Here is a 25,453-nt window from a genome sequence, read left to right on the forward strand (position 1 = left end):
TTGCTGGAACCATTTAGAATAGACGTTTAGCTCGCTGTCTCGGTTATGTATTTTACACAAGCCGAGAGGAGAGTAGATGCTATACTCTTTATGACAACCAGTCTACTAGGGACATATTTTAAAAATGTTTTTTTTTAGGAAATCAAAAGGAAAGTCAAGGAATGAATAGGGGAGATATTGTCGCGAACAGACAAAACAGTTATTACTTTGTCATGTTAATAGATGAGTAAGAAAGCAAAGACTCATCCTCAACTCTGTAAAACATGCACATTGAAGGTAGGCAGTTAACCTACCCCCACATCTAATTTGTAAATCCGTTTCCTTTATTCTCTCGTCTACTGGTATTTTTTGACCAATTTTTTGTCGTGGCGCATGGGGCAGTGGGTGTTGGCTGGGGGCGTGGCATTGGGTCCCTGCGGCCTCCTCCGGGTGGCCGGTTGTCGTGGCACCTCGTGGAGCCGGTGGAACGCCCTGGGTCCCTTGGTGTGAGACGTGTCCCGTCCGCCGGGCTGCTCTCGGCTGGACTCCTGGGCCTCTCGATTGATTGGGTGGGGTCCTCAGCCACTGCGGTACAGCAATTACAGGACACTTCTGTCAGTCATTGTTTATGTGAAATGATGTTAATTCACTTGCACATGCCCACGGGCACACACCCCTGGGACTTTTTCGCTGGGTGTGTGGCCACTCATATCTAATGTGTCATTGTTCTAGATATATATGGATTTACTTTTCAGATCTTGTTTACAGTTAGTGCTTTGTCTTCTTTTCTCACTCCCGTCTAGAAACTTTGTTCTGTTCGACTGATCGACTCTGATTCTCAATAAATATCCATTATATCACTAAGAAACCACAGCGGCAGCTTAAAAACTCCACTGTGACACAGTAAAACTGTTCCGGCATAAAAGGGATACAGATCCTCCATTCTGCTTGACCTAACAGCCGAAAGGACAAAACAAAAAACAAAAAAACTTTACAATCCAATTATCTTTGTCTCGTAAAAACATCTCTTTTTATATTCGTAGGTTTTAGGAAAAGTGACGAAAAACCTCTCATAATCTGAAGGTTGCTACATGAAAATAAAAATTGTTCTCGATTACAGCGGATTCACTGTTTTACTCAAACACCTAAAAACGTCACAGGAAGTGGGATTTTATGGAAAATGTAATTAAATGTTTATGGTAAAACTACAGGAAAACAATGAAGAGGGATTTTGCTTCTAGGTACAGACAACATTCGTAAAGGAGGCTGAACTTGGGAAGTAAGCGGGAATGAGGATGGGCAGTGAGCAATGCTTAGAGCTGGGAGTTTCTGTGACCGTTAGTATAAACCCAAATATACACCAATCTGTAATTAGTACACAGCACGTTGTACTCACATTACGTAGAACAAAATTTCGGCAGGCTGGTCGAGCTTCCCGACGGTTGGGCAAGGGTGCCGAAAAGGGTGGTTTGAAGGAAAAGGAGAAGTAAAAAAAGTAAAAAGGAATTAAACTGCAGGCTGGCCAGAGCTCTGGGGTGGCGTTGTTCGACACTTGCTCAGAGCAAACTTGCAAAATTCCTTCTTAGTGGCGCTGAACCCACTCACAAAAGTGTGATTGTGGGGAGCTGGCATAGTGATACTGCCGTCCGCGATCATCGGCGCGGCAAGCCGGTCTCGGAGCCCCTCCAGCACCTCATGGGGAGAGATGCGCTTCCTGTCTTGGCTGGTAGCCGGTGTCTGGCAAGCAGGAGAAAAGAAGAGCGAGAACAAAGGGGGCTCCGGCCTTTTATGCCCAGGTGAACGGGTTGGCCCAGGGACAAAGCAGGAAGACAGACCGTGCCTCTTAGTATTGAATTTATGGTTATTTGTGGTTTTAAAACCAGTGAAATAAAAGATAAATTAATTCCCAGCTTTTGCATTGTCACACACACACCCTGGTTAACCTTATGTGGTGGCTAAGAGCACTTAATATTTGTGATGAAACATTTGTGTTGTGTGAGGTAAAACATCTCATCTGATACCGTTGACAAACAGATTTGACGGCAGACCTATGGAAAACAATCCTCAGTGACATTGGTATCCTGGTATACACTTGGAGATTCGTACAGGGTTCGTAAAATATCAAAACAGACATTTAAATTTTGTGAAACTTGTGGGCAGTGATTTGCGGCTTGCCGTAACTCTCAACCCCCAGCGGGTCTCGCCCGTGTTCCAACAATGTTTCCGATGGGCCTGGTGGCACCTTGCATGCATTTTTACTATTAAAAAGAACAGTTAATTGGTGAATTTGAGTTTGTGAAAAAGGCGGCAAATAGTAATTCCGTTGTTGTCAATTTGTCTTGTACAGTTCACATTTCAAAAGCGGGTTTCTCAAATTCTTGGTCATGAAATCAGTTTGCAGGAAAAAGGTCTTTGTTGGTGACATTCTTCAGGATGGCTGGGGGGTGAAGGGTTGATGATTAGTCTGTGTCCCAGCTGATAAGGTGACCAGGCCTTCAGTAGATGGCTTTGTGTAAACAGGCCGGCTCAGCAGGTCAGGAGGCAGGAATGCTGAACTATAAGTGGTTGGGGGTCACGCGTGTCTGCTACATATCCCCCTTCCTAGGCTTGATCCAGCTCGATGGTGGTCTAGGTGACGTCTCCATGGAACATGACACAGGTTGGCAGGTACACACAACAATGCCAAAGTACAAAGTGAGTGCATATAACCCCCTTTGCAGCTCTAACAGTTGTCCACGACAACGTCTTACTCAAAGTGTGCCTATATGTGAATTTTGGTGTCGGTGTTGCTATAGATGTGTGTGGATAGATGTATATATGTACTGTATGAAAATATGGAAACAGAGATGGTTGGTAACCATGCACATCGTGAAAAGGTGATAGACCAGTGGATGCAGAGGGGAAGGAATTGTGAGAGAATTCGACCCAAACCAATTTCTGCATCTAGACCCTTAGTAGGCACAGCTTCTATCCATCTGCTGAATCTGTCAATCACCACCAAAATATACCTATATTCTCTGATTCTCTCTATCATGTCAATGTGATCCATCATTAAAGGCCTGAAAAGGGCCATCTGGCATTGGAATGTGACGTATGGCTGCTGAGAGTGCTCTACGCACATTAAGTTGAGCACAGACACGACATTCAAACAAAATTCTATCAACGATATCTGCCAAATGAGGTCCCCACCACACAGATCTGAGATGCCTCAATACTCCCCCCCTTGCGCAATAGTCAGAGCCATGCGCATCAAGAACAGCAATCCTGACCAACGCGATAGGTAACACAAAATGTCCCTCAGGACCACGCCACAGATCCTTCTGTGGACCCTCTTGGGTGGTTTTGTGGGACCTCGTTTAAGCAACATACTATGTTCATGGACGCCAGACTGGCGCTGAGCATCAATAAATGAAAACAAAGTAGTGAGAGGTTCCCAATCATCCGCTACTAGCAGGGGAGCAATATAATTACCTCATAGCCTGTTTGCCTGGCCTGTGTTAACACAAAACGCGGGCTTGTCACTCGGGCATGAAGTTGATGAGATGTATACAGACTTACAGGGTGCCCCATTGTGACTGAAGAAACTTTTCTGAACTTTTGCAATTTAGGGAAGCTCATTTTATACCCAATCATGGCACACACCTGTTCCCAATTAGCCTGTTCACCTGTGGGATGTTCCAAACAGGTGTTTGATGTGCATTCCTCAACTTTCTCAGTCTTTTTTGCCACCTGTCTCAACTCTTTTGGTACGTGTTGCAGCCATAAAATTCTAAGTTAATGATTATTTGCTAAAAACATTAAAGTTTATCAGTTTGAACATTACATATCTTGTCTTTGTAGTGTATTCAATTAAATATAGGTTGAACATGATTTGCAAATCATTGTATTCTGTTTTTATTTATGTTTAACACAACGTACCAACGTACCAAAAAGGACCGGGGTTCAATCCCCAGCCTTGCCTGTGTGGAGTTTGCATGTTCTCCCCGTGACTGCGTGGGTTTTCTCCGGGCACTCCGGTTTCCTCCCACATCCCAAAAACATGCTTGGTAGGTTAATTGACAACTCTAAATTGCCCGTAGGTGTGAATGTGAGTGCGAATGGTTGTTTGTTTATATGTGCCCTGCGACTGGCTGGCAACCAGTTCAGGGTGTACCTGATAGCTGGGATAGGCTCCAGCATGCCCGCGACCCTAGTGAGCAGAAGCGGCTCAGAAAATGGATGGATGGATGGATATATATATATATATATATATATATATATATATATAAATATATATATATATAATATATATATATAATATATATATAAATATATAAATATAATATATAAATATATATATATATATATATATATATATAAAAAAATATATATATATATAGAGAGAGAGAGATATATATAAATATATATATATATATATATATATATATATATATATACAAAAAGAACATTAATCATCACATCACTTAAGCTGCGATATAACACAATTAGAGCAGTTAGACTGCTTTAGTTAATCTATGTACAAGGTTTGGTGTACATTGCTAATCCACAATAAAATATAGAATTTGTGAAAAGTGAATAAAACACGTTAACACTCTCATGTTCCATTGTGAGAAAGAGGAGAGCATCTCATGCTCTGACTGCTGTTTAGGAGCATTAAAAATCATCTTATTTAAATACAAAATTCAAATGATGGCTAAATGTCCCCATGGTTCAGATAAACATCCAATCCACTTTATTTGGAAAGCACATTTAAAAACAACAGAGTTCACCAAAGTGCTGGACATCAGAGGATATAAACTATAAAATTATAAAATATAGCATCAATAATATAGGACATAAAAACACTGTTTACATAAACACAATATCACAAAATAACACCACACACTCAGTCTCAGAACCAGAATCATCAGAATCCTCTTTATTTGCCAAGTATGTCCAAAAACACACAAGGAATTTGTCTCCGGTAGTTGGAGCCGCTCTAGTACGACATTTCCATCCTTTTTGCAAAGTCTACCACCATCTGTCCCTCCAAGTTCCTTTCCTAGATGCCGTACTTACCCATCACTTCTTCATCACCCCTATTTCCTTCACCAACATGTCTATTACAATCTGCACCAATCACGACTCTCTCTGTCAGGGATGCTCAGAACTACTTCGTCTAGCTCCTTCCAGAATTTCTCTTTCACCTTTAGGTCACATCCTACCTGTGGGGCATAATCACATTATACATCCATCCATCCATTTTCCGAGCCGCTTCTCCTCACTAGGGTCGCGTGCGTGCTGGAGCCTATCCCAGCTGTCATCGGGCAGGAGGCGGGGTACACCCTGAACTGGTTGCCAGCCAATCGCAGGGCACATAGGAACAAACACCCATTCGCACTCACAGTCATGCCTACGGGCAATTTAGAGTCTCCAATTCATGCATGTTTTTGGGATGTGGGAGGAAACCGGAGTGCCCGGAGAAAACCCACGCAGGCACGGGGAGAACATGCAAACTCCACACAGGCGGGGCCAGGGATTGAACCCAGGTCCTCAGAACTGTGAGGCTGACGCTCTAACCAGTCGGCCACCGTGCCGCACACATTATACATAACCCACTCAATTTTAAGTTTCAGCCTCATCACTCGAGCTGATACTCTTTTCACCTCCAAGACATTCTTAGCTATTTCTTCCTTTAAAATAACCCCTAGTCCATTTCTCTTCCCATCTACCCCATGGTAAAATAATTTAAACCCTGACCCTAAACTTCTTGCCTTACTGCCGTTCCACCTGGTCTCCTGGACACACAATATATCAACCTTTCTCCTAATCAACATGTCAACCAACTCCCGAGATTTGGACAAAGGACAAAGCGCTGGGGTTGGGCCCACTCGAGAGCGACCCGGTGGACAAGACACCACCCACACTGAGGGACCCAGGTTGGTCCAACGGCCACACAGAGGCGCTCCAAATCCGATCACCTGGATGAAGGCCGCAGGGGCTTGTTTTGTCTACTATAAAAGTGGGTCATGACTTAAGCTACGTTCACACTGGAGGGCATGGTGACCAATTCAGATATTTTGTTAATCCGATCTTTTTATATAGTTCTACCAGCCAACACCACCCCTCCTCAGCCCTATTAGCCCCGCCACCGCTGCCACCTCCCCCACCCCCATGAGAGCGAGACACCTCCCATATTATTAGATAAACTATTGATTCTGAACTGCACTAGATGTACAAGGTACCGCTGGGTGGTGTTATATTGCATTTTTGTATTGTATTGATGGTTAATTGTGACATGATAGTGGTGGTATTAAGAGATTAGGTCGGGTTAATTCCCACTCTTTAGTATCAGATGCACGGCCCACCACTATACTCCAGTAAAAGGTTACATTTACTGTCAGTTGTACTGGTGTTTCTGTGGCAACTTCCTTTACATGACTTAGTCAGGAGTTATGGGGCAACTTCCTGTACATAACCTAGTCAGGAGTCCTCAAGTGGTCTCACCCTGGCATTTTCCAATTGTCATTAATGATATGCTCACACTGCAGGTCAATTCAGATTTTTTTGCCCATTGTGACACAATCTGTTTTTTTTCCATGTTAATGTGAACAGTACAATTCAGATTTGTTTATATCCGACTTAGGCCTCTTTCATATGTGGATATAAATCGCATATGCGGCTGATGCGAGTGCAACGGCAGATGAAGGCGAAGAAAACAGTCAGTGGCAAAGTGGCAAGAGGACACGTGATAAATTTGAGAAAAATGTTGGCCCTGGTTGCAGAAAATTCTTGAAATTCCCACAAAATGTGTCATGAAGAGACCTACGCAAGGGGCCATATTTACTTCGTAAACACGGCGCCTCGTGTTTGCGGGCATGCGCAATGTGACGTCCTGTTTTGTCACTGACTCGTTCCATCCACAGTAGAAGCCGCATTTGTTTCTGTCGTGAACAACTACATAAAAAGATCGGATTTAACAAAATATCTGAATTGGTCATCATGCCCTCCAGTGTGAACGTAGCCTAAGTCCTGACCCACATTTATAGTAGACAAAACAAGCAAAGGTATTTTCTTTTTTAAAACAGCAACTGAAATCACGTCATCCTCAATAAATACACATGAATAGATGTGTATCTGTTTTGGTGCATATTATAAAGGAACTCAGAAGTAAAATAATTTAGACTTCAACGTTAGACATTCCCTTGTATCTGTCATGATATGTAATCGTATGGTATTGGACTGGACCCAAAAGCAGACTGAGCTAGAGGGCGTAGATGAGAATGGTTTATTTGGGGGTAGCTCAGGGTTTGTATTTTCAAGGCGTGAAAGCGGTCTGTAGGAACAAGGAACATGCAGGAAGCGGGAGGGTGAGCAGGTGTAAGAGCTTGACGCCGTGGTTGGAGTGGGTAGTGCAGCAGGAGACACAGGAGGAACACTGGCGGCAGAGGAGAACACAAGTGGATGAGTACAAGTGCAGGTAGCCAGGTAATCAACTTACACATGAGTAGGAATCACAAGAGTCGGCCTGTGTACCACAAACGAGTGTGAATACTCTGACGCTGGCTCCCTGGATCTGGCAGGCTTATATGTAGGCAGTGGTGAGTGCTGATTGAGACCAGGTGCGTGGGCGAGAAGGTGATGATTGGTGGAGAGAGAGAGAGAGAGAGAGAGAGAGGGAAAAACGAGGCACAAAGCGCCACCCAAGCTCCAAAAAGGAACTACAGGGCACACATCACGACAGTATCTCTGTATTCAGAGCACAAATTGAGAATGGACATGATAACTTCAAGTATAAACATCAATAAAACTAAAATAAGGACTTCACAAAACTGATGAAGTCACAAAATTTAACTTGATTGAATGTTGTTTGAGCAGGTTAGTTAAAAAGTTATAAATAACTTCATATTTGCTGATACGCGGGCACGGTGGAAACTGCCTCACAGTTCTGGGGACCGGGGTTCAAATCCCGGCCCCACCTGTGTGGAGTTTGCATGTTCTCCCCCGTGCCTGGTTGGGTTTTCTCCGGGGTTCCTCCCACATCCCAAAAACACGGGTGGTAGGTTGATTGGAGACTCTAAATTGCCCGTAGGTGTGAATGTGAGTACGAACGTTTGTTTTTTTCTATGTGCCCTGTGATTGGCTGGCGACTGGTTGAGACTGTACCCCGCCTCCCGCCCGAAGATAGCTGGGATAGGCTCCAGCAGCCCGCAACCCTAGTGAGGACTGCGACAACTGCAGATATTGACTATGTTTGGGGTTGTAGGTATAGAACTTTGGTGAAAATAAAAAATGACTGTCCCAAGCCAATGCAAAAAGCAGCCGCTGGCGAGTGAATGTTACGGCCCTTGTTATCGGTCCAGTTTTATCTCTATCAAATCGATAACTGTGATGTCATTTTTTCCCAATATCCTATCTGACCAGGCCCGATAGTTATCGTATATATAACGTATATATATATATATTTACCAAACATACAGTCAAGCCCGAAATGATTCCCACCAAAGGGGAAATTTCAACTTAAAGGTATTTTTCTTCATACCCCAAGTTTTTTTCTGGATTGGAAATAATAGGCATGTCCCAGAAGTTAATAATAAGATAATTAATAATTATTATTAATAAGTTAATAAGACAATGTACTAGAGGCATCATTGTGGGAAAAATATACTGAACAAAAATACAAACCATTTTTTTGTGAACTGAACTCCAAGATCTAAAACTTTTTCTACATACACAAAAGGCCATTTGCCTCAAATATTGTTCGCAAATCTGTCTAAATCTGTGTTAGTGAGCATTTCTCATTTTTTGAGATAATCGATCCCACCTCACAGGTGTGGTATATCAAGATGCTGATTCGACAGCATGATTATTGCACAGGTGTGCCATAGGCTGGCCACAATAAAAGGCCACTCTGAAATGTGCAGTTTTATCACACAGCACAATGCCACAGTTGTCGCAAGGTCTGTGGGAGCGTGCAATTGGGATGCTGACAGCAGGAATGTCCACCAGAGCTGTTGCCCGTGAATTGAATGTTCATTTCTCTACCATAAACCGTCTCCAAAGGCGTTTCAGACAATTTGGCAGTACATCCAACCGGCCTCACAACCGCAGACCACGTGTAACCACACCAGCCCAGGACCTCCATATCCATCATGTTCACCTCCAAGATCGTCTGAGACCAGCCACCCGGACAGCTGCTGCAACAATCGGTTTGCATAACCCAAAGAATTTCTGCACAAACTGTCAGAAACCATCTCAGGGAAGCTCATCTGCATGCTCGTCGTCCTCATCGGGGTTTCAACCTGACTGCAGTTTGTCGTCGTAACCGACTTGAGTGGGCGAATGCTCACATTCGATGGCGTCTGGCACGTTGGAGAGGGGTTCTCTTCACGGATGAATCCCGGTTTTTACTGTTCAGGGCAGATGGCAGACAGCATGTGTGGCGTCGTGTGGGTGAGCGGTTTGCTGATGTCAATGTTGTGGATCGAGTGGCCCATGGTGGCGTTGGGGTTATGATATGGGCAGGCGTATGTTATGGGCAACGCACACAGGTGCATTTTATTGATGGCATTTTGAATGCACAGAGATACCGTGACGAGATGCTGAGGCCCATTGTTGTGCCATTCATCCACGACCAACACCTCATGTTGCAGCATGATAATGCACGGCCCCATGTTGCAAGGATCTGTACACAATTCCTGGAAGCTGAAAACATCCCAGTTCTTGCATGGCCAGCATACTCCCCGGACATGTCACCCATTGAGCATGTTTGGGATGCTCCGGATCGATGTATACGACAGCGTGTTCCAGTTCCTGCCAATATCCTGCAACATCGCGCAGCCATTGAAGAGGAGTGGACCAACATTCCACAGGCCACAATCAACAACCTGATCAACTCTATGCCAAGGAGATGTGTTGCACTGCGTGAGCAAATGGTGGTCACACCAGATACTGACTGGTTTTCTGACCCCCCAGACCCCCACAATAAAGCAAAACTGCACATTTCAAAGTGGCCTTTTATTGTGGCCAGCCTAAGGCACACCTCTGCAATAATCATGCTGTCTATTCAGCGTCTTGATATGCCACACCTGTGAGGTGGGATGGATTATCTCGACAAAGGAGAAATGCTCACTAACACAGATTTAGACAGATTTGTAAAGAATATTTGAGGGAAATTGCCTTTTGTGTATGTAGAAAAGGTTTTAGAGCTTTGAGTCCAGTTCATGAAAAATGGGAGCAAAAGCAAAAGTCTTGCGTTTATATTTTTGTTGTTGTTTGTTTTGCGAAGAACTCCAACTCTTTCGGGTTGGAGGATCTCGTTGACATCACCCTGATCTTTAGCTCCCTCCACAGATTCTCAATTGGATTCAAGTCAGGACTCTGGCTGGCCCACTGTAAAACATTGTTTTGTCCACTAACCATTTCATCTTTTGTAGTGTGTTTTGAGTTGTTGTCGTGCTGAAATGTCCACTGGTGAGCAAGGCCATTGGTCTTTTTTTATGGTGCCGTTTTCTGTGATTCGATTCCCTGGATCATTAGCTGATCACCCCAAAAGCATTAGGTTCCCCCCACTATGGTTGACAGTGGGGATGGTGTTCTTAGGGCTGAAGGGGTCCACTTTTTTACGCCAAATAAAGGATACATCATTGTGCCCAAACAATTAATTTTTTGTTTCATCTGACCATAAAACAGAAGACCACAATTTTGTTCTTTGTTCAGATGAGCATTTGCAAAGGCCAAGCGGGCTTTCGAATGCCATTTGTGGAGAAGTGGGGTCCTCCTTGGTCTGCTTCCATGGAACCCAGCAGTGTGCAGTGTCTGTTGGACTGTCTGCCTTGAGATGTTGCCACCAGCATAGCCCAGATTCACCAGGACGGCCTTAGTGGTGAGCCTTGGATTCTTTTTCACAATGTCGCTATCCTCCTGGCCAGCACAGGTGTCACTTTTGGATTCCGGCCACATCCTCTGAGATTTTACACAGTCCACGTCTTGTATTTTAATAATACTTTTTAATAATACTTTCCACTGTAGACCACTAGAACTTGAAAACACTTAGATATGGCCTTATAACTCTTTCCTGACTTGTGAGCAGTCACAATGCACAAACAGCTCCTTTGTCTTTGCCATGACTGTCCACAAACCAACTTTTTCTTCTGTTAAGTTCATTAAAATAGCTGTTCCCATCAATCAGGGAAATTAGGATGCTCTAGAACAGCTTCAACTATTTAGAATGGTATAGAACTTTGGACTTTTTTTTTTTTTTTTTACTTTACCCCAGACTGACAATTTGCAAAGGGTGTAAATAATTTTGGCCATGTAATTTTTTTGTTCAAATGTAAATCCATCCCTCCATCCATTTCCTGAGCCGCTTCTCCTCACTAGGGTCGCGGGCTGCTGGAGCCTATCCCAGCTATCTTCGGGAGGGAAGCGGGGTACACCCTGAACTGGTTGCCAGCCAATCGCAGGGCACATACAAACAAACAACCATTCGCACTCGAAGTTACACCTACGAGCAATCTAGAGTCTTCAATCAACCTACCACGCATGTTTTTGGAATGTGGGAGGAAACCGGAGTGCCTGGAGAAAACCCACCCAGGCACAGGGAGAACATGCAAACTCCACACAGGCGGGGCCGGGATTTGAACCCCGGTCCCCAGAACTGTGAGGCACATGTGCTAACCAGTCTTCCACCGTGCCGGCTCAAATGTAAATAAAAGCTGTAAAATATTTTTTCCCCAAAGTGATGCTTCCTGTAAATTGTCTTATTATCTTCTGGCAAATGCCTGTGTCATTTGTAATCTAGAAGAAAAATGCTGGTTTAATCAAAATTATAAATAATTTCGGCCTTGACTGTGTATGCCATCAAATACACAGTACATCCCATCTCTCTCTCTCTCTCTCTCTCTCTCTCTCTCTCTCTCTCTCTCTCTCTCTCTCTCTCTCTCTCTCTCTCTCTCTCATTCACTATTGAAATTGTGCTCTACAGCACTTCACCAAGCAGCAACCAAATATTTTTAAAAGTTTGAAAGTCACAGTTTTACGTCTGGTTTTGAGTTGAAAAACATAAACAAAACATTGTGGTATCAAAAATGAATGGATGGATGTTAACAGTGATAAGAGATGATAGTGAAAGTGTGTTTGATTAAGTCTTTAGTAAAATTTGAGGTTCTCTAGAATCAATAAAAACAGCCTCTATATACTAGCCATCCATTCTCAGTGTTGTCTTCCACTGCTGCTCACAATCCTTTCTTAACCTCTTTTGGAACACATTACTCAGCTTTCAATCATACATAATGGGATCACCCTATAAATGGAATTTGAAACGAATACATTGTCCAATTAGCAAGTTGTTCTTCAGCTGTCTCTTAGAGCAACCTGGCTGTGTGCGTTAAGCAAACACTTAATTTCATGAGCGAACTTTGCCAGATCGTCACAGCCTAAATCTCAAATGGATTAGGTACAAATCACCTATTAAGACTCTTTGCAGTCAGAGCTGAGGAGCTTAATCCCCAAGTTTACCTTTCTTACCTGTGCCTAGTCCTCTTACTGTTACGCCAATTTAGCAGGACACTAGGTTACGTACCGAGAAAGATTGTTTAGTAATCCAACACCTGCTGTAAAGACACCCGGTGTCCAGATTACCTGAGATCGCAATTTCAAACTAAGGGCAGTTTATTACACCCAACGTGGTTGTCCTAATTACTCAAGTATTCATCATATACTGAACATAGACATTCAGGCTGATTTCCCTTGACATGATTTTACCTGAATTGCCGTAAAATGTAAAAAGTACTTTGCTATTGTCTACTGGTCAACCCAAACCATTTTCTTTTTGTCTAAGTACTGCTCATCGATGTGTACTACTATACTCTTATAGAACTATGTAAATATTGACATTATTGCATGGCCATTTCAGTTAACGTAGCCTTGTTCCTCCGATTGTTGTTCTTTCAATGAAGCAGCAACTGAAATTTGTCTCAAAAAATTACAAAATATTAAAAATTAAAACTGTTACATTTGTATGTTGACTTTGTTTGCACCATCCTTAAGATTCAACAGGTGTTGCCAAGGGGCTGTCGTGGTGTACATTTTGTTACATGGCTTGCAAATGAGGTCTCATAAATTTGATGTGACATCTGCTGGTGGGTGTGGATGAATCCACAGAATTGTTTTGTTTTGTTCCGTTCATCTTCAAATTGCATTGGACAGCCAAATGATAGCTGCACTTATTTTTTGCTGTTTTTTTGTTTTGTGACTGGAACGTTATCCAGACAGACTATTGTTTTCTCGAACAGTGGTATACGCGCTTGAAATTGTCATGCATTTGCATGACTTAATGCTTTGCTCTGAGCAAAGCTGACTGCAAATTTTGGGGTGCTCATTTTGGCAAATATAGACTAATTCTATTATAAATGTAGAGAGGATTCACACAGATACACAGACACACACATGCACACACACAAACACACACACACACACATACAAAAACAATATACTGTTAACAAAATGTGTAACACTCCAATGTGACCAACCTAATTTGTACACATGTATCCACTTTCAGGTCTGATACTGTGCATTGGTATACCGTATTTGTCCAGTGGTCTTGTTATCTTTGACGCGTCTAGGGCATGACCTGTACAGTATGCACAAGACAAGTAGGCTGATCCCCCTCACCCAGCCTTTATTTAGGTACTTAATCACCTTCAGAAGGATTGTTCCTGCTTTGGCTAACCTGCCATCAGCAGCATCTGGTAAACTGTACTTATCAAACTAAATACTTGAGCCGGACAAAGCTGGCAACTAAAGATGAAGCTGTAGGGAGACAGCAGCATTGTGATTACAGATTGTGATTACAGATTTGATGGCTGACACGTGTCAGTAGTGGGCACTGTCAGCAAGTGGCGTTAGCTCAGCCCTTACTGTGCGCACTTGAATGTTACCCCTTTGTTTGAAGAAATGGGTTTATCTTCAGGCACTTATTTTATATATATATATCACATGTCTGCTAAGAGTAGCTTTCATGAGCCGTGTGCTTCCTAGTTCCAAATCCATTGTCAAAGATAAAAGGCTCGACAAAAACAAAACAAAACAAAAAACTGTTACTGTACTAAAAATAGCATATACCAGTCTATTATGTATTCTTTAGAGTTAAAACCACCATCATGCCTCTCTCTCTCTCTCTCTCTGCGCAGCGCTCTGTGCACAATAGACAATAGATCATCATCATCACCTTGGCCCCCACGTCAAATGCATGGCCAGGAAATGTGCAACATTCAACATGGCCGTCATGTAGGCATGAGAGGTTATGGTTAGGTCTAGTCATATTGTACATCTGACTCCGAAATACGTATGTCTCATTCTCTGCTAGTGTTGTTTCATTCACAAATGTTTCGTTCAAAAGAACACATCTTTTATTGAACGTACTGGGAACTATACTCAAACCTATACGAGCAGAGCAGAAGTGAGCAGAGCAGGTTACTAGCGTAAGACGGCTAGGCGCGGAACTCGCAGTGATTTGTGTTGTCAGCGAAAGACCAGCGTGAGGGTAAATCATCCTCCTTTTGTGGTAAGTGTCCACACGATCGAAGGGCTCGAGCCGAAGTTAGCAGGATATCTGAGGAGCCGGGTCGGCTCGGGATTGCATGTGACTGGTCCTCTACTGTCTTCTTCTGGCCGGAGCAGCGAGAAAACGTGGCAGCGGGGATGAAAACATAGCAGTCGGTGTGCTAACAAAGCTAACGGAGACAAGGAGGAGAGTGACTTACCCTTCCTTCACGGTGAGTCTTCCACACCATTGGTGGGTTTGTGACGAAGGCAGTGGCTATCTCGAGGGAGCATCCGGGGAGAACGTGTCACTGGTCCACAGCCGTTTCCCCAACAGCAGCGAGTACGAGCGAAGGCGGGAACAAAAGAGTATTACGCATAAAAGTGGTAGATATACACTGACTGTTATAATTCCTTCACAGTTTACCTGATTTGGATGTAAATACCTTCAAATTAAAGCCGAAAGTATGCAGTTAAAGCACATCGTTTGTTTTAATTTAAATCCATTGTGGTGGCGTTTAGAGCCAAACACGAGTCCCATGATTGAAGAGACCAAAGTTGATGGAGTGAACTTTATGCATAAGCTGAGTTCATGGTATAATTTTCATTAGACAGAAAATATAATCACTCCTCTACCCCTATTGGATATGAATTATGAGACATGTCCATGTATGTCATATAATATTTAATATTCTGAGCTTTTATTTAGAACATTTAGACCAGAGTTTTCCAACCTTTGTTGAGCCAAGGCACCTATTTTACGTTAGAAAAATCACACAGTAAACCACCAAACAAAAATACAAAAAGTATCAACGTTGTTTAAAAGTGAGCACAAAGCTGATATATTTGCAGGAACCCATGACTTATTCTGTTGTATGAATAGCTACAGGTGGATGCACAGCTTTATTGTAAGCTTTGCCATCCAATGGTGGAGCATTTAATAGTTCTGCCTGCCACTATATGCTGCTGGCATAGACAGACCAGCAAATATACTATATATTTCAGATTTTTTTTAATTTATATTCTTTTTTTTTTTTAACCTGTCCTGTTCAGCTGCATGGCCATGCAGAATTGTGGATCTGTATGCCTTTTGTGGGGGAACAACAGCACAACAACCGGGGCGTTTGAAATACTTCCTCTGCTTATTTATTTTTATTTTTTTTATCATTCTGATGTTTATTTAAAATGCAACTGGACAGAAAAGAGTTTTAGGGGATAGACCGAGGGACAGAATGGAGAAGGGGAATATGGATGCGAACCACAGCACAACAATAGTTAGTGTTGCTATTTGACCACAAGTAACATTACAAAGTCAAATCGTGTTCTTATTTGTGGATGGAGGAGACACCCAGTGAGGACATGTATACAGTATTTCTGATTAAAAGAAAATCCATTCATCCATTTTCTGTACCGCTCATCCTCATTAGGGTCGCGGGCGTCCTTGAACCTATGCCAGCTGACTTTGGGCGAGATGCGCGGTACACCCTGAACTGGTCGGCAGCCAATCGCAGGGCACATATATACAAATAACCATTCGCACTCACATTCACACCAAATTTAGGGTTTTCAATTAACCTACCATGCACGTTTTTGGGATGAAACCGGAGTACCCAGAGAGAAGCCACGAAGTCACAGAGAGAACATGCAAACTCCCCACAGGCAAACCCGGGTTGTCAGAACTGTGAGGCACATGTGCTAACCAGTTGACCACCTTGCCTCCTTAATAAAAAATAATTTAAATAATAATACAAACCTAAATATTATTAATAATGCTGTGAAAATATACTTTCAGTTTGTAATTTTCCTAATAATCAATGTGTACAGAACCAAACCAAAAACCGTGACCACAAAACCCAGATACAAACCGAAACGTGGATTTTGTGAACCGTTTCGCCCCTAAAATAAATTAAAAAAATAATAAATATTATATATAATAGGTTCAGCCGCACCACTGCTGGAAACCGATGAGGCTGTTCGGCTGCCACAGACGTCACCTCCAGTATTCCGACCAAATAAACCTGAGTATGGACTCATGCACTACTTGCACACTTCTCCTTGAGAGGCTTTGCCTGCTAGAGGGACGTGTCCGCCAGCTAGAGCAGAATAGTTTTGAACTGTAGATGTGGTGGGCACACCTGATAGTGTAAGTTGCAGCGGACCTTATAGTCCTGTTAGCATTAGCCCCAATTGGCTAGTTAACCGCTGCGAGCCTGTTCAGATGCATAACAGATTCACTCCTTTAGCTAGTAGCATTCCAATTGTAAAGATTAGGCAAATGTTTCATCTAATGAAACAATCATACAATATTCCAGTTAATCAAATAATCATAACAGCTAACATTGTTTGCAATAAGTAGATTTAATTTCAAATGATTCTGGCCATAAACACAGATGGCAATTGTATTTTTATCTTGTTTGTCACAGAAGGGGAGAAGTCGCAGGATGTCTCAGATGTTGCAAGAAGTGGCCCCGGATGACAGCAGACGAACCGAAAACAAGTCAGGCTCTTGACAACACCGGCAAAAGTACCTACGTCACCCGCTCTCGGGTTGTGCTTATCACCAACAACCAGATGGGCCATGGGCACAGCAGCAACATCTAGAAGTGTCTAAGCATAAACTATAAATTTAAGGGCTATGAGGCAGCGGCGCTCTTTTTTCCTCTCTACTCCGTGGACAAGAGGTTTGGTAGCAGGGAAAAAAGGCCCGGAATTCTGTGACTTTGTACTGAGCTCTGGAACATAAATACGGATCAAATTGCAACGAGTGTGAGTTCATTCTTTGGTTGCCTGTCATTGGAAAAACAACAAACACGCAGCAGGAGTTGTGGCGATAGTTGTTAAATAAGGCAAACTTCGAACAAATTGGTGACCCCGACGTGATTTTCCAATGAAAAGCTGTGTTCTGGGATCTAGCCGTCTAGCCACTCTTCTCTACTCCACTAATAATCCCGGCCGGCCAATAAAAGGTAAGGGAAAGCCTGTTCATTCAATCCTCCTGATTTGCTGCGAAGCAAAATTGGGGTATTGTGGAATGAGGAGTGTGGCCAAACTTTGTTAAAAGTAATCCAGAGTTCAGTATAGATTATATTTATTCATTAGTAGAAATTGCGTACGGATCGCGTACGGATCTGGGATCCGTCGAGTTGGTGTCTGGGACACAATATTTGGGAGGTTTATTTTAGGCCAACAGTAACCTCAGATGTCTGGGACCTTGTGCCAGCGGCACAACCAGCCAGTGGGCTAGCCATCTGCCGGTAGTCAGTCCCAATAGGCGGTGTTTACGGCGCGCAGTACTGTGCCTCTGTGGAGAGTGGTAGCAACAACCCCACACTATACTAATACGTGTGGGTCGATTCTGGGCTCCGCTGACGCTGGACAATTCTTCGAGCCATGGTATGATAACAGCGCTGTGCCTTCGTGGAGTGTGGTAGCGTACTTAGTACGTGTGGGTCGATACTGTGCTCCTCTGACGTTGGACAATACTTTGCGCCGTGGTATCGGGGTGGTGACGATAAACCGCCAGATCAACCAGGAGAAAAGTACAAAAACTCATATAAATAGTAAAATCTAAAAAACTCAAAATAAAACTAAGTGAAAGTGGTGAGAACATCCCGTGGGAAAAATAAAATAATAATAATAATATAAACGTATTGTTATTGATTGTTCATGGTATTGTTTGTTACAAGGGAGTTTGTGTGGAAGGGCGAAAAGATGAGGGTTAGCTTTGAGAATGTGGGGAATGATAAAATTATTTTGAGAGAACAAATCAAAGTAATGTGGCTTTATTTCAGGGATAATATCTCTGGAGATGAGAAAGAAAAGTCAAAGGCCATTCAAAAGATGAAAAGAATGTTGGAAAAATGTCAGGATGCTGGCTTCTTTCCTAAAAAATTATGAGAGAACTAATACATTACAGGTTTTGGTTCGAATTTGTGATGCTTTTGCGGCACGAGAGCAGGAATTGCAGAATGTAAGTTGGTGAGACAAGAATTAGCTGGTGAGTTCTGCCTCCTGTAACTTTGAGATGGATTAGTCCTCGCCACATTGCATCAGCTTGCTTCGCCAGAACGCATCCTCCCGCCAACCTGAATGGACCAGGCCAACTCCTCAGCCTGCGATGTTCCACCAGGCACCAAATGCCTACCTGGCACCGCCACCTCCGGGCCAGTACCCCGCTCGCCAATAGGGGTGCTCGGGAAGCCTCGACGTGGAGGGTTTGACAGACCCCTGCATTCTGGTGACTGTAGATGGACATCATCTCTCCATGATGGTCGACACTGGTGCTCGCTATTCTACACTTAGCGAATTGCTGGTCAGCTTTTTGGGGTACCCAAGCTTCTGCCGTTGATGAAACATACACCCGTGCAGGTGGGAAAACAGACACTGACTCATTCATTTATCTACTCCCCCAACTGTCCAGTGAACATTATGGGCTGCGACATGCTAATTAAGTCCTGTGTCACAACTTGGTTGCAGGAGTGCTGTCTACAGCTAAACGTTTCTAAAACTGTAGGCATGTATCTCACTAAAACAAATAGAGTATCACCTGACCCCGACATACTTGTTAATGGAGAAAAAATGCAAATTGTCAGCCAATACAAATATCTTGGGTTAATAATTGATTCACAGCTTTCCTTTAAAGCCCATATTGACAAATTGTGTAAAAATATCAAATTAAACCTCGCAAATTTTCGTGCAATTCGGAATGAAATGTCAACTGAAGCTGCAAAAATTTACCTGCATTCGATGAAGTTTTGTACAAACAAGTAATTAAAGTGATGGATAAAAAACCAAGGCACTATCATCACTGTGCAATTTAAAAAAAATACAGTCTTTTAAACTGGGACCGTCTTCACATATTTGCAGATTTAAATTTGATTTATAAAGTACTGCATGATTTGGCCCCAGCTCCTCTTGCTGAGTTCATCAGCCAAAGAAACAGCTCTGAGCGTGTCACTCGAGGCTCTGTCAGAGGTGACTGTCTCATTCCTCTGCGCAGGAGCACTTTCAGTAAGTCAGCCTGGTCAGTGAGGAGCGCTGGTGAGTGGAACTCAGTACCTAAGGAGGTTAAACTGCTTACAACATACAAGGCCTTCACAAAAAAACTGAAAATGTGGCTAGTTAACACCTATAGCTGCCAACACTAAAAGACAAGTATGTTATGTTGTCTTTTTGTTATGATCAAAAAAATTATGGTTTTATTCTCTCTTAATAGTATAGTTTGATTATGTATCCTGTATTATATTGTCTTGTAGATGTATTTTACTGCTTTTTTACATCATGGCCAGGTGATGTAAAAAACAGATGAAAACTACCCTTCTGGCTAATTCTGGCTTTTTTAACCATGTGTACTTCATGTGTTTTATGAAATTGCATTGTCCCCTTTCAAAAATAAACTGAACTGAACTGAACTGAAGTGTGGAGCCAGCATCTTTTGTGGGCCAGAGGGGGTCCAGGAGACCTTCCCGGATGGGACTGAAATTGACTGTGATTATGTACCAGGGGCACCACATGTTATGCTTTCCACTGTCCCCACGGCAGATCAATATGCTGACGCCTATTGGGCAGTCCTCAACCGTGAGTCTCCCTCCTGCCACGGTGTGCACACCCTTTATCAACTTTGGTCTCCGTGGCTAACTAGCCTGCACCCTTACACTCCGCCAATTGACCCCTTGCATTGTACATTGTATTATGATTGGTCTCATGACCTAGTCTATCAAGACGACTTTTCAGCTCTAATTGCAGGTCACCAGTGGTCATTATTTTCTGACTATTTGTATGTCACTTCAACTGGCATTGCCTCACATGTTTGTCATACGCAGGAGCAGGGGGACTGGTACGCGATGGGGGACATGGCGGTACCATACATCACATTGGTGATTGGAGCTCATCTCCAGGGGAAAGAGTTGGGTCCCAAAATAACTAAAACCCACTGATTGGGTCCAGACCGCCATTATTGATGTTGAATTTTCATCCGCTATGTTAGCATATCGAATATCGGCTCATGTTACAAATTCTTCGATTTTAGAATATCACCAAATTTCACGAGATTATGTTAGGGAGCTGATGGATCACCCCGATGCTGAAATACTTCTTGCGCAGTTGCTTGAGACACTGTGGACTCAGGGCCCAACTGATGTTGGCCACTGCTCTACTGTGCCCCCCATTACCTTTTCTGTCTCCTCCCCAAACCCCATCTGGCAGAACCTTTATCGATGCACCCAGGAGGCTGAGGAGGGCATCTGGGACACCATCGCAGGTTTAATGGAATTGGGGTCTTGGAGCCCTCATCGTCCTCCTGGACTACTCCGATTTTGCCTGTGGAAAAGGTGGAGGGGAAGTATCGCATGGCACACGATCTCAGACGCATTAATTAAACACCTACTATTCCGGTCCCAAATCCTTTTACTGCTTTGACTGTAATGACCATACCCATAAATCTTGTACTGTTATTGATTCAGCGAACGCTTTCCTTTATTTGCCATTGGCTGAGAAACTTCGTGACATTTTTTTAATTTACTCATGATGGTGAACAGCTTCGTTACCCACGTTTACCTCAAGGGTAAACGTATATTTAATAAAGAACTCAAAGCGTTGCTATCATCTCCTGCCCTGCCAGAGTGTGTCGTCCTCATCCAGTATTTAGATGATTTTTTACTGGGAGCAGCCACGGATGTGGACTGTTTGAAAGCTACATATTTGTTGTCGCGACGCCTTCTAGTCTGTGGGGTTAAGGTGTTCAGGGCCAAGGTTCAATGTTCTCATCCCACGGTGACTTTTCTGAGACGTGTGGTCTCACGGGTAGGTACAGCTGTTTCTCCAGCTCACCGGGAGTCCATTTTGTCCCATCCAAAACCGCGCACTGTGAAGGACATGCTGTCCTTTTTAGGTTTGACTGGCTGCAGCCAAAATTACGTAGCTGACTATGGGGAGTTGACTGCCCCCTTGAGGGCTATGATTGCTGTTCACGGCATGCGCAACTTGTCCGCCATACATAACTTCATCAGCATTTACAATGTCATCTTTAAAACCGATTCTTTTAGAGAAATTTTGAACGCACCACACATCACATGGAGGCATTAATATGGCAGATACTATCCAGGAAGGCGAGCCCCCATAAATGTGCGGCAAGAACAGAAGAGCAATCAGGAATCAGGATTTGCAAGGTACCCCCTACTCGGATGCTGAGATGGTTTTGTATACATTGTTGTTGTATTGTTCTTTCAGGGATCCGGAGAGGGGCCTACAGGTAGCGTATGCAGTGGTACATCGGTCAAGTAGAGGTGAGGGAATCAGAGAAGTTTGTCGGGAAGCAATGGGCACAATCAGCAGAATTGAGAGGGGTCGTAAGGGGTTTGGAGTTAGCAGAAGGGAAAATTGTGAACATTTACAAAGATTCAGCATACGTGTAATGTAGTGCATATATAACTGCCGCAATAGTTAAGAGCAGGTTTTCTCACAGCCACAGGAATGCCAATAAAGCATCAAGATGAGATCCTTTGCCTGTGTGAGGCTTTAATGAAGCTTGAAGGTGGCTGTGATAAAATGTAAGAGACATGGTACTGGTGATGCCGCCGCAAAGCAGAAGGCGGGCTATTTTCCAGTAGATCAGATGGTGTGTGCAGAATCAGGATCAGTTGAATTATTTCCAAAAGTGACATTAGAAACATTGCTAGAGGACCAAAAATGTGCATCCCCAGAAGAGAAAACTATTTGGAAGGCCAATAAGGACTCTCCCGACGCCACGGGCTTGTGGCGACACCCTGATGGTCGTCCTGTTCCTTCGGCGGTTCAGCTCCGGATCCTGGTGGGGGAGGCTCACGCAGCAGCACATGTGGGTAAGGCAGAAATGACACGAGCATTCATACATTGGTGGCACAATCATCTGAAAGTGCTCCAAAGGATGTGGTCTGAACCACAGTGGACTGGTCCGTTTGAGGTTACAGCTCGGACATCTCATGCTCTGTGCGTCTCTTTGGGAAGAGGGACAAGTGGTACCATGTATCAGAGACACGCCCTGCGCATGCCTCTATTGAAGAGTGAAAAAAAAAGAATGCCTCTCGTGCCTTAGTGACTTTCTGCTGTATTGTGTATGCTGGACGTTTCTTTTTGCATGCTGTTATTCGCTGAGGTCATTTTCTACCTAGTCTACCTAGTTTCATTCATTTTCATTCATTTTTTATTTCTTTCATCTTTGTGTATGAGTGTATGGATATTGTGTTTTGGTGTTAAATTGATCATTTAACATGGGGGGACATCTTTGTGTATGAGTGTATGGATATTGCGTTGTGGTATTAAATTGATCATTTAACACGGGGAAATATGTACATCCTGTATGTCTGGCCGAAGAACGTCATAATCATGACTCTGGTGATCTCTCTGATTATAGTTACAGGAATCTATATCGGAGTGCCCTCAAACCAGGAAGAACGAGTGGGAAAGAGAGCCGTGAAGCCAACAGGGGCCCTAGTGTTGAACTACACGCTGGGGGAAAGTACGGTATACCAATTTGATTTGTGTAAGGTGATATATAGATAGGTAAACTGGGCCGATCCGGCAGGAAACAACATTTACTTGTGCGCTTTGAGTATGGGACATGGAGGAGCTAACCGGTACCCGGTGAACCATAAGTTCAAAGCGAACCACCAGGTGGATTTGTGTTACAGCTGGAAGCAGGTGATTATCCACTTGAAACCGGGATACTGGGAGCCGATGAATGATAGAAATCTGCAGTTGAAGGACAGGATCAAACTGGAAAAAGGTAGTATACACCCGGTAACCTCTGGGGAGCGACTGGCCCGTACTGGCCCGTACTGCTGACCTTGTATAATATAAATAGCCCCCCGTTGAAAGAGTGGGGCGAACCAGTGCCAACCTTTACGGTCTTAACCTTGGGAATAGATGTCTCAGGGGCCGACCCCCTAGGACAGATTATTATTAATTGGCTACGACTGACAAAAAATTCATCTAATCCGATAATGAGAAAATTTGCTAATTTATCAGAATCAAAAAACGCGGATCCGGTGGTTTTTAGAACCTCTCAAGCGACGGGATATGACCTTAATAATGACTTGGTCCAGGGGGTGGTATACCGACATGTGTTACAGGGGGCTAAGGGACGAGTGGCAGGAATTAATACAGGTAGTTTTTGGCTTAAAGAAATTACTGTGGAAGGTTGGGACACAGTCAAATTCTATCAAAATGACTGTCTTGTCTGTGCTACAATGAATAACCTCAATTGGATTGTTAAACCCGTGATCCAGGAAAATTTTACTGCTGCTACTAAATTCGAATCGACCTGTGCCTACCAGCTGATGACTAATGACAATCTGGAGGGTGAGTGCAGCGCTGGGACCACGTGTATCCTCTAACTAAGGTAAAAAGCTCTCCCCTCTATGATGTCGAAATGGTCCGGTCCCTACCTTGCATCTTCCAAAATAAGACTAAGGTAACTTTAGGCCCCAATAACAAACTTTCCCCATCAAATGGCCACCTGGAGCCACAGTTTTGTAATTTCACACTTGTTATTGACTATTATGATGCAGCCCGATTGAGTAAGACGAGGTCTGATTTGTGGTGGATGTGTGGTGATGGTCTGTTGTGGGTCTTGCTACCCAGTGGATGGACAGGCACTTGTGCATTGATTTCTATGATAACCCCACGGTGATCAACCCTCTCTCTGAGCAGGAGAGACCACAACCACATGGCGGATTTCACCTGGGAGCGGGACAGGTGGGGTGGCTTAACCCGCTCCCACCGTGTAGTCAGTGGCTTCAACGTGGGTGGAAACGCTTGGGAAGCAGGACAAGACCCCAACTACCTTGACGCCATTGGAGTTCCCAGAGGTGTCCCGGATGAGTATAAAGCTCACTGTCAAATTTCCGCAGGTCTTGAGAGTATTTTCATATGAGTAACCCCGAATAAAAATTTTGATTTTGTTAATTACCATCATTACCAAATTGAAAGACTGGTGAATTTCACCTCCCAATTGACAGAGGGCGTCCATGAGCAACTGTCAGCTACCTCTCTCATGGCATTCCAAAATAGGCTGTTCCTCGATAGTATGTTAGCGGAAGATGGGGGTGCCTGCTCTCGAATCAAGGATCACTGTTGCACGATTATCCCCAACAATACGACACCAAACGGAAAGATCACCAGAGCCATGAAAGGTTTGCAGGCCATGTCTGTTAAACTTAAATCAATGTCTGGAGTGGATGACAACCCATTCCATAGCCTGCTGAACAGGATGTTTGGTAAATGGAAAGGTCTCATGCTGACTTTGGCAACTACCAACCTGGTTGTCATTGCTGTGCTTGCTTTGTGTGGATGTTGTATCATTCCTTGTCTCAGGAGTCTTCTCCTCCGGACTGTCCACAAGGCCTTTGAGGGGAAGGACCCCCACGGCCAATATCAGCTGCTGCCCCTGAAAGAGGACGTGGAGACCATAAGCACGCTCACTCCGTTGGAGGTCGCCTCTGTATCCTCCCCTTACGTTTTTTTATATGTGCTATATTTAGTTTGGGCTATATTTAGTATTAGAGCAAACTTGGCTGCATATTTAGAGGGTGTTGATCGCTGATTAGCAGAGATCAAATGAGGGATTAATGGGATATTGTTTTTGTAAATAGCTAAAAATTATATAATCACACTAGTGGCTTGGTTTGTGCTTAAACAATGGTGCTTTGTTGAAGTGAAGCGTGAGGGGAGTGAAAGTGAAGATAAGGGTGTGGGGGTGTGCTGCTTGAAAATTCCCAGTAGGGTGCAGGTGGAGGTCACAGGAAACATCTCTCGGAGAAAACTGTGGCTACAAAGCATTGCTGCAAACTTTATGAGGAAGTGAGAAGTGAGAAGTGTTGACAGCGTCTGGCACCAGCGGTAAACGGCCATCATTCTGCATAGCAACAATGACGTCAATGGACCTTGGACCAACCAGACGACGACAACTCCACAC

General features: G+C 43.6%; 1 long non-coding RNA gene across 1 annotated transcript; it reads right to left on the reverse strand.

The window, feature by feature from the left end:
- LOC133482654 (uncharacterized) lies at positions 1-25,453 on the reverse strand. The gene is made up of 3 exons (XR_009789865.1): positions 24,797-25,453; positions 14,724-14,813; positions 1-564 (listed from the first exon to the last, which is right to left on the reverse strand). It is a non-coding gene; the product is annotated as an uncharacterized LOC133482654 (long non-coding RNA).

The sequence above is a fragment of the Phyllopteryx taeniolatus genome, chromosome 8, assembly GCF_024500385.1.
Source record: "Phyllopteryx taeniolatus isolate TA_2022b chromosome 8, UOR_Ptae_1.2, whole genome shotgun sequence".
Taxonomy (NCBI): Eukaryota; Metazoa; Chordata; class Actinopteri; order Syngnathiformes; family Syngnathidae; genus Phyllopteryx; species Phyllopteryx taeniolatus.